The sequence below is a fragment of the Cucurbita pepo genome, chromosome 6 (genome assembly GCF_057944985.1).
Source record: "Cucurbita pepo subsp. pepo isolate OVF chromosome 6, ASM5794498v1, whole genome shotgun sequence".
Classification (NCBI taxonomy): domain Eukaryota; kingdom Viridiplantae; phylum Streptophyta; class Magnoliopsida; order Cucurbitales; family Cucurbitaceae; genus Cucurbita; species Cucurbita pepo.
The window spans coordinates 12,944,738-12,955,525 of record NC_141803.1 but is presented as its reverse complement, the minus strand read 5'-3'; the positions used below and the strand labels follow the sequence as shown (position 1 = coordinate 12,955,525).

General features: G+C 34.0%; 1 long non-coding RNA gene across 1 annotated transcript; it reads right to left on the bottom strand.

Annotated features, from left to right (window-relative positions):
* Nucleotides 1–232: 232 nt before the first annotated feature.
* Nucleotides 233–996, bottom strand: LOC147792338 (uncharacterized). Its single transcript, XR_015421517.1, has 2 exons — nt 555–996; nt 233–440 (listed from the first exon to the last, which is right to left on the bottom strand). It is a non-coding gene; the product is annotated as an uncharacterized LOC147792338 (long non-coding RNA).
* Nucleotides 997–10,788: the final 9,792 nt, after the last annotated feature.

The following is a 10,788-nucleotide window of genomic DNA, read 5'->3' as shown; positions in this document are numbered from 1 at the left end:
TGAGGATTCTATTGACATGGCTAAGTTTAGGGCATGACTCTAATACTAGATTAGATAAACACGACTCTCCACACTGGTATGATATTATCCATTTTGAGTATAAGCTCTCGTGATTTTGATTCGGGCTTCTCAAAAGGGCTCATACTAATTGAGAGAGTACATGATCATTCCCTAAATTAGGGGACGTGCCAATCTAGCGTCACTATTATATATATTTTGAAATTAAAAAAAGTAATTAATAAATTATTTTAAATTATAGAAAGAGAGAAGCTTGGAATTTTGGTTTGCTACTTCATACACTATAATACATATTACATTGCTACACAGATCTAAAACGAGGCGATGCTAGTTACAATATCTTAGTCGGTTTGACCACCGCCGCCGGTGCTCCACGGCGGTGGAGGAGGAGCATGCCCTCTAAAGTACTCACTTTCCTCCTCCTATCAAACCCAACACAAACATATATATATATTAATTCTTCATTTTCTTTCTCGTCGTATTTTTTAAATTAAGAGAAAAAAAAGGAAAACACAGTAAGAGAAAGAGCGACTTACAGGTTCATCGGGTGTTGGTCGGTAACGTCCACGGTGATTAAATCCGAAATACCTCAAAATGGCGATGAAAAAGTGTAGGATGCAATCACAGAGAGTAGAATGAGAATGAACATCAGGTTCATCAGTCAGCTTGTTGGTCTTTGTGGTTGAATTCTCCATTTTGTTTCCTATTTTTCCACAAAAAGTTAAGAATTTGTGTCGTGGTTTGATCTATGGTTTTGCGGATAAGGGTGTCTCTATGTGTTTGTGTGGCTCTTAAATATGTACACATACACAATAAAAGGATTCAATGTGCTACCTACTATTGTTTTTCTTCGAGGTTCTTTATTGTTAGCCCACCTCACTCATTCTTTTATCCCATCCACGGGTCTAATTGGGTTGAGTTGAGAGATTTTTTTTACCAAAATTCGTTGGATCGGTAACCTAACTCAATTAAAAAAATTTCACAACTCAACCCGGGTTGGATTTTTGAGTTGTCAAAAAAAAAAAATTAAAAAAAAAATTATTTATCCACCCTTTATAATTATTACAAGAATCTTAAATAAAATATATTAAAAGTTGACCAACAAATACAAATAGATATATAATTGAATCAATAAAAAATAACAAGCGAAAATTGTAACATATTAACATAGTTCAACATTGTCATAAGATTAGAAATAGGCTCTTGAGAATTGGTTAAAGTAAGAAAAATGTAAAGATAGATTATCAAATTAAATAAACAATATAAGCGATTATTTTAAAGAGGTCGTATATAACAAAAAGAATAAAAATACTATTAAATATTTTAATTGTAATATGGTGTGACTAAACTAAATAAGAAATTAAAAATAATAAAATAATATAAAAGAAATTAAACAAAATAATAATAATAAAAATATATATTCTTGGCAAACCGGCACAGATATTCTTAGGGAGACCAAGGTACTATACTGACAAACTTATTAATATGAAAAGATTCTTAATATAATTTATAATATTTTTATTTGGCTTGGGTCAACCTAAAGGATTTATCCACGAACTTGAAACCAAACCTCAGTTCGAATTTAGAAAAGTGAACCCAACTCTATCAAAATGCTAATCCAACCCAACCCAACCTTTATAGTTTGGGTTGAGTTGGTTCGAATTGTCGGATTATCGGGTTGAATGTATACCGCTAATCACATCCACGAAAATCTGGTTGAGTGTCTTTATTGTACGTTATTTACTAATTTAAAAATGTTAAATTAATTCATAAGAAAAATGTTTGAATAAATTACCTAGGAAGTATGGGAGAGTAGAGTAGGCCACTGTTTTTGTTACGGCCGTTAATTTATGTAGTAAATAAAATAAAATAAATTTCTACATAGTCAGAGTGCTATTATCATCTCATGCTATCTCTAATACAAAAATATAACTCTTAAAAGAAAACATCTTCTACCGTATAATGTCTGAAAACATTTAAAGCATTCTTTCTCTCGAAAGCATAGTCATCATCTTAAATACGAAATCTAAAGAAAATAAAAATAATTACAAAATAATTTAAAATAAATGAAAGGCAAAACAACCTATTCTAACCTAAGACTAGAAAATTAAATATGAATCTACTCTATGCACGTGTTACAACGTCTACTTGCGATGCTGCCCCCTATGCACGTACTACAACGTCTACATCCGATGTTGCCTTCATTCATACAAGTGCACTTTACCTTTACCTGAAAAATGATATGACACACGGCTTGAGTATTTCGAAGAATACTCAGTAAGTGACCCCCGACTCGCACTTGAATCTGCAGACCTGATCGAATCTACCGCAGTGACCCATGACCCGTGCCTCTCTTAAGTGACTCACAATATCACAACCAATCAGCCACGTCAGAATATCACATTCCTTGCCATTTTTTAATGTATAATTAATTTTATTAGTGCTTTATTTTACATTATAATTAAATTAAACATCATTATACAGTCAATGATTACAATTTTTCAGATTATCTAATTTACATTAATAACAAAATATTGCTATTTTGATATATCTAATTTACAATTTTTTATTTAGTATATCTATATTACATTCCATATACTTTTTTTTATATTTAATATTTAGTTTTTTTATCAAATAAATTAAACATTTATTGATATAAATAAATAACATTTAAGGATTTATTAAATATAAAGCTTAAGTTTATAATTTAATATATATATATACATATTAAAAGTTAAGAAATAGAATTTATTATTTAACATTCACTAATGCATTATTATTTTTCCATATATGCCCCTCCCAAGCCCACTCTTGGTCTGTTAGAAAATGGACACCGATTGCCCTTGGGCGGAAAAGAAATTTCATTTCCCCAGGGTTTGATTTTGTCATTTTTATTTTTATTTTTATTTTCTGTACCAAAAATAATATCATTAAGTTATTTAAGGTGATTTCAAAATTTTAAATTCACTTTAATTAATTTTAATTTTAAAAAATTTAAACTCTATTTTATAAATGATTTTTTTTTTGTCAAATATAAATAAGACACAATATTTTTTTTTTCAAGATATTGTCTTGTTTGGACTCTTCATTTTCTTCTGGTAAGGCTTTAAAACGTGCTTGCTAGTAAAAGGTTTCCACACACCCTTGTAAAACTGATGTTTCGTTCTCTTCCTCAACCAATATAGGATTCTTACCATCTAAATACTACTAACAACATTAAAAAAGAAAGAAAAAAAAATTAATCAAAGAACTATTAACAAAATAAAAAAAAATTAGAAGTAAGAATAAAAAAAAGGGAAAGATTTAGAAATAAGAATAAATTAAATTTGACTATTATTTGTGAAAGATTTGGAAGTAGCAATCCATTCAAAATTGAAAACATTTGTGAAAATGGGATCGTGACCAAAAAGATAAGGCAAATTAAACGAAAAGTAAAATAAAAAAAATGAAAATCCAATAAAATAAAAAAAAAAAAGAAAAGAAAAGAGAGAGAAGTTAAAATTTCAAATAGTACAAGGGGATACAAATTTTATAAAAAGAAATACACGAAGGGAATTTACAAAAGACTCCTAAAGATCGAAAAGGGACTGACGCTCCGAAATGACCTCCTCTGTGACCGTACAGCTCTCGAACGCTCCTCCACTTCGACCGATAGCTAGCGATCACCTGAAAAGAAAAAAAAATAGGAAAATTGGGATGAGTATAAAAATTATACTCAATAAGCCATCTACTTGTAAGCTCTCATCACATCCTAATTTAACATCTTCTTACGAGCTCTCAATTGGCTCTAGGACATCTGGTTTTCGTCTTAGTTCCCTAGGGTTTGCCCCTTGGGACTTGCTCCTTGGAGCTTCATTGGTTCTCCATCCTTTCATTTGTTACCTAAGGGTTCTCCGTGTGCCGAGTTGTAATGACCAGTATCTCTCTATGAGGTGCCATGGTATCTTGCCTATGGGTGTGCTGAGTACCTTCTAAGCCCATAATAGTCCCCCTATGGGGGGCGACCCAACCCGTTCCCATGCAGGTTATACGACGTGGGAGCACATACCATGCGAAACGACTAGGAGCAGTAAGAACTGCTCAAGAACCCCTAGTCCTCCCATGAAGCTATAAATATCATTCAGACAACTAGCAGCCTAAGAATACCCCTAAGGTACTACGTTTTTCGTGGTGCTACTATGCTCCTATGGAAGAGATTCATCTAAGCTTAGTGACTTGTCACTCTAATTATGGATCCCTAGGCTGATCATCATAATGCTCCCTAAACATTATCAAGATGGTGCAAGCATCAAGAACTAGATGTTATACACAGTTTATGCAAAAATAGACAATCATGCTCAACGGGGGCGATAACATCCATTAGCACCCGGAACGCAGAGTTCACAATGTTCCAATCCTCCTTTCAGCATGCATAAGCAAATACATAATAATCGGAAGCATAAAACATGGTTATACTAATCAGAAGCATAAAACATGGTTAACTTTTCATAGTACATACACTTTGCCACCTAAGCTCATAACATGGAAAAATCTAATCAACTAAGAAAATTAATCTAGCATGCATGCACACCAAAGCGAGTCCTACAAGTATTAATTCTTAAGTTTCATGTGGTGTCTTACATGGTTGACCGTGTCTTTCGCTAACGTTTCTATGCCTGTAAGGTGTACAAAAATACTAACTTTTCCCAGTTAAGTTCTAATTCACATAAAAACATTGTTAGAATCGAATCGGTACAAAAATCTGAAAAACAAAAGTCGGAAGGATGAAATAGAAACTCACGCACCGTCACGCACTGGGAGAATGCATACTTGCGAGTTCATTGAGCCGGTTTGGTTGGTGATTCGGTTTAGTCAGCTTGGATCGCGAGTCAACTTGACCTAGGGCTTTGGGTCGGATCGTCCACCGAGTTGGATTGTGGGTCGGACGAAGCTGCTGCATGTCGACGGTCGTATGGAGTCACATCGCTTCACTCTGCGTGTGATGCACGCACCGAGTAACACGTGTCACTTTTTTGCCGACACACTCTTCCTCTCGTCGGTTGACCCGTGACTCACTGAAAATTTTTCTCTCTCCTCCGTTCTTGAAAATCGGCTCGAATTTTCGCCTTTGGACCAAAGTTATGGCTAGTTTTCCTCATGAATCTTGTGGGGAATTCCCTTTAGATAAACATATCAAAATTTTAGACCTTAATTCACAACAGAGAGTTCTAGATCTGAGAAAAACACTCAAGATCTTACCTTACGGATTCTCGATTTTCTTGACAGAAAAATGGAGCTCCGATCACTAAAATCTTCTTCCTTCCAAGAAGGAGTCCTTGCCACTAGATCGTGGCTGGAGACGACTTCCACGGTGGTCCGGTCCGATGAGATTTTCAACTACTCCTCTCTCCTCTCAACTTTTCTCTCACACCCTTTTTCTCTCTTTGCAGGTGTTGTGTTGATATTGCTCGTTACGTATCGTCGTTACTAACAGTAAGTTCAAGTCAACTTCTAGAAGATATTGACCGTTACACATCTTCATCAGCCTCACGGTAAGCCTACTTGTAGCAGATATTGCATGTTACGTATCACCGCCAGCCTAATGGTAAGCTCAAACCCACTTCTAGTAGATATTGCACGCAACGTATCATCGTAACTCTAACGGTCATCTCAAGCCCATTTCTAGTAGATATTATCCGTTATGTGCGCCATCAGTCTAATGGTAAGCTCAAGCCCACTTCTAGTAGATATTGCTTGTTACGAATTGTCATCCGTCTCACAGTAGCTCAAGCCCACTTCTAGTAGATATTGCTTGTTACAAATTGTCGTCAGTCTCACGGTAAGCTCAAGCCCACTTCTAGTAGATATTGCTTGTTATGAATTGTCGTCAGTCTAATGGTAAAGACAAGCCCACTTCTAGTAGATATTGCTCGTTACATATCTCCCTCACCCTAATAGTAAGCCAACTTCTAGTAGATATTTTTCGTTACGTATCGCTGTCAGCCTTATGGGTAAGCTCAAGCCCACTTGTAGTAAATATTGCCCATTACGCATCGTCGTAAACCTAACGGTAAGCTCAAGCCCATTTTATGTATCAACATTAACCTCATGGTAAGTCCATTTGTAGCAGATACTGCCTGTTACGTATCAACGTAAGATCAATGAGAAACTTAAGCCCACTTTGAGCAGATATTGCTCCTTACGTATCGCCGTCAGCCTAATGGTAAGCGCAAGCTCACTTCTAGCAAATATTACTCTTACGCCTAACGGTAAGTTCAAGCCCACTTTTAGCCGATATTGTCCGTTACGTATTGTCGTCAGCCTAACGGTAATCTCAAGCCCACTTATAGTAGATATTGCCTATAAGCCTCAGAGTAAGCTCAAGCCCACTTCTAGCAGATATTGCTCATTACGTATCGTCATTAGCCTAATAGTAAGCCCACTTCTAGCAGATATTACATGTTACTATCGCCGTCAACGTAATAGTATCATTGTCAGTCTTATAGTAAGCCCACTTCTAGCAGAATTTGCGCATTACATATCGTCGTCAATCTCATGTGTAAGCTCAAGTCCACTTGATATGAACCCCAAGAGACATCAATCATACAATATACTTTAATGAAGATGTGAAGAAAATGTTGTTGAAATCAAAATATATTTCAATTCATGCCACGTTGAAGAAGAATGAACATTCATTGTATTTCATTAATGTATTTTAAGACTTCTTACTTATTTTAAAGTTACATTTACACAGTGGCTAATTATAGTCATAAAGTATATTAATTATGGTGTATGAATGTTACAACTCTTGGAATGACTTTAATAATTTCATTTCGAGGCTATATAGAACTATGTATGTTTTATTTGTAAGTGGACTTGGAAAATATAGTAAAAGCGGTTGACTTACTATCTCGTCAGCCTCATAGTTTGAATGTTTAATTAGAAGTCTAATACTTTTGGTTGAGGGGTCAACAATTTTTTAATGCACAAGGTTTATTGCAAGTTAGTACAGTTTTGAGTTAATTTAATTTTATTTTTGTTAGAAAATATGTCGAAATATGTCAAGTGGAAAGTTCAAACTTTTGAGTTATTGATTGATGCATATGTCATCTTAGCTAATTGAGCTAAGCACAAATGTAACGATCCCAATTTCCTATTATAATCAAGGTCGCCACTACATTTACAACAATAAACTTAAAGGTTCATAATAAAGTTGTTAAAATAATTGGTGGAAAATAATTGTAACCTTTGTTTGAGGTTTTCTCCATTGCAAGCGCATTCATTGATGAGTCCTTGAAAAAAATAATTACATTCTCTTACTTCACATGAAATCTTTTCTTTTCTTTACAGGTTGTTTGCTTGCTATAATATTATGATAAAAACAAGTACACTAAACTTTTGAATTCCCAATTATATGGAAAATTTTAATATAAAAATTTGTATTTGTCAACAAAATATCTAAATTAGTTGCAATATTGAGTAAAGGAGATATACATGAATGAATCGATTAGAGAAGAAACCTGTCTCTTACTAACAAAATTTCGGAGAAACAATTATTTTTTTAATGACTTCACTTTGTTGAAAAAAAAAAAATTATTATTAATATCTATATTTCCCAATATGTACATGCTCAATTGGTCTGTGTTAAAAATGAGAAACAGAAGTGGAATTGAAAATACAATCTCCATTAATATTTACCCTTTAAATAGAATAGAAGCTACCAATTTACTAGAAACAAGAAGAAAATATACTAATAAATATATTCCATAACTAATTATAGTTATATTGCAAAATCAAATTGTTGTCTTCACCAAGCTTTACCTAAGAAAATAAATTGTTGTCTTTCCAAATCTTTAGTGAAAACATCTGCCAACAAAGTCGAGTAAGTTAAGCTGTAGGAGAAAATGTCTCTTTGTAATCAATACCTTTAACCTGAGTAATCTTTTGCTACTAGCCGGGCTTTACAATAGTTAACAGAATCATCAGAGTTGTATTTAATCTTGTACACCCAACGACAGACAATTACTTTAGGCCAGGTGGTAGAGGAACAAGAGACAAAGTACAATTACGTTCCAAAGCAGCAATTTAAGCGTTCATAGCCTGCTGCAATAATGGGTTGCCAACTGTCTCATCATAGGTTTTAGGTTCTGTCTAAGTTGTAATAAAAGCTAGAAAAGCACGTTGAGTAGGAGAAGAATGAGAGAATGAAAGATAATGGTGTAGAGGATACATAGTGCCACTAGAAGACATCTCATAATCATTATGCAAAGATGGAGGCTATTTGGTACGAGTAGAACTGATATATCAGGTGGAATCGAATTAGAATTAGTGGGTGAATCACAAGAACGAACAGAAGGTTAAGAAATTTCAGGTAAGATAGGAGTAGAATTAGTGGGTGAATCTTCAGAAAGAACAAAAGCTGAAGGAGATGACGAAATAGGAGGAAAATAGATGTTTAAGTAAGATGAATCAGGGAGTGGTAAAACGAGAGATGAAGGAGCTAATCTTATAGTTTGTGAAGCTGATGTAAATGGAAAATCATCTTCACTAAATTTAACATCGCAACTCATAAACAATTTGTTAAATGGTATGTCATACAACTTGTAACCTTGTGAATACTAAGATATCCTACGAAAACACAAGAAAATTCTCGAGATTCAAATTTTTGTTTAGGATGTAGTATAATTGCATAAAATTTATAGCCAAAAACATAGATGTGTATGCTCTACAACTCCATTTTGTTGCCGACTATAGACACAAGTGCGCTGAAATTCTACACTACTGTTGCAATTGAGAAATTTTTAGTAGATTCAAGAGTTACTTGATGTTGCATCTCTTCTTGTACAAGTAATAAATAGGCTTGTATCACATTAAGTAATGAAGTCATCATCAATATGATACATCTCACCGTATTATAAGACTCATAGATCCCCATGAGTAGTTGTATCAACTTATCTTCTTCCCATTGATCAACATGTATTTGACATTCATTATAGGCAAATGGTGTGCGGTGCGCTTGCAATTCATCCTAGAGTGCTTTGAGCTTGGTGAAATATGCTGACAGTGTCATGGTTCCCTTTGACATCATTGCTATCGACTTTTGTAGCTGAAAAATTGCAAGACCATTCTTTTGTGAGAATTGATTATGAAAAAAATCCAACACTCAATGAGTTGTCCTGAGAGGTCAGTGTGAGGTTCTATTTTCTGGATTATGTTAAATTGAGTTAAGAAATTTATGTTACTAACAAAACAAGATGGATGTTCTAATAGGAAACGACAATCGATCATACTTGGAGAAATTTTGAGGGACGAAAATTTTAAACATACTCGAATTTAGAAAAAAGTCGAATACGGCCAACCAAATAAGTTGTCTTACTATCTGCTATGTTGGACGACTTGTTTGATGTATGATGACACGTGCCTAGTAGCCCTTGCACGTATCATTTACGCTTTATTTTTATGATGTTGTGACTATATTGTATGATGATGTTATTTTGTGATGTGATACGATGTTATATGATATGTTAGAAGACATGGTAAGTTTGTGATATGACATATGTTTGACATGAAGAGATATATGATATGATATGATATGATATGATTGACAAGCAATGTGATCAATTGACATAATGCACAACCCCAATATACGCATGAAAAATTATGATAGAATGATATTATATAAAGAAAAATGCTAGAGGTGTTGTTGTACAACATGATGAAAGAAAAAATGTTGGGACCTCATGTATCATTGTGTGTTCATGCACCGGGGGATACCCCTTCATCTTTTACGATGGTACGAATGCGTACACTACAAGACAAGGAAATGGTCATTATATTTGTTATAATGCTATGAAGGTCGCTATTCCTGACGTGTGTCCTACATCAACAGCTCTAAGATAATGCTCGTCTGACAAGAATGGGGCCCAAGAGGTGTGCGAACCGACAGGTGTGTTTGTACTCGTACGTGTAGATCATGAGTAGAACATTAAATACACATCAAATTAACTGGCTTAGGATAGTTGCCTAAGAAACATAGACTAATATGAAAGGTCACACTCATGATTGTATGTGCTTGCATCTAACCCCAATAGCGGGCCACTTACTAAGTATTTATCAAAATACTCAAGTCGTGTGCTACTCTTATTTTTTCAGGTAAAGGCAAGTCTCTCTTGTACGGCCGACGGTGGAATTGCAACTCAGGAAACCATGACACATGCATAGGGGAGTTCGCAAAATTTTAATTTCGTAGATTATACATTAGTATAAGTTGACACGCATTTAATTTTGTAGCATATAGGTTAGTCTAGGGCCATTTTACTTTATGTTATTTCAATTTTTTGTATTTTATTTTAAAGACCTTCTAGAAAACATGTAAGTCCACAACAAAATTTTTTGATAAAGTTTTGAATATAGTATTTTCCCATAAAATGTTCATGATATGTATACAACAGTGACTTTAGGTTAAATAAGAATCTAAGGTCGTTACAGATTCTAAACACATAAAAAATGAATGCTATGAATTGTCTCTATGTGATTTGTTGTTTACTTTTGCATCAATTTTTAATGTCTTCACTTGTTTATCTCTCCAATCTTCTATTATAAGGAAAGTGATTTGTTGTTTAATTGCCTCTGGTAAAGCTATATATAGTAGACTGAACCATATATATATACTGTTCGTTTAAAAGATGTACTTTCTATTCTCTCTATTCTCATGTTGTACATACCTGAAGTCATCAATAAAAAAAAAATTCTTTTAGCCAGAGTTCTCCTTGCAATTTTCTCTATCCTGTT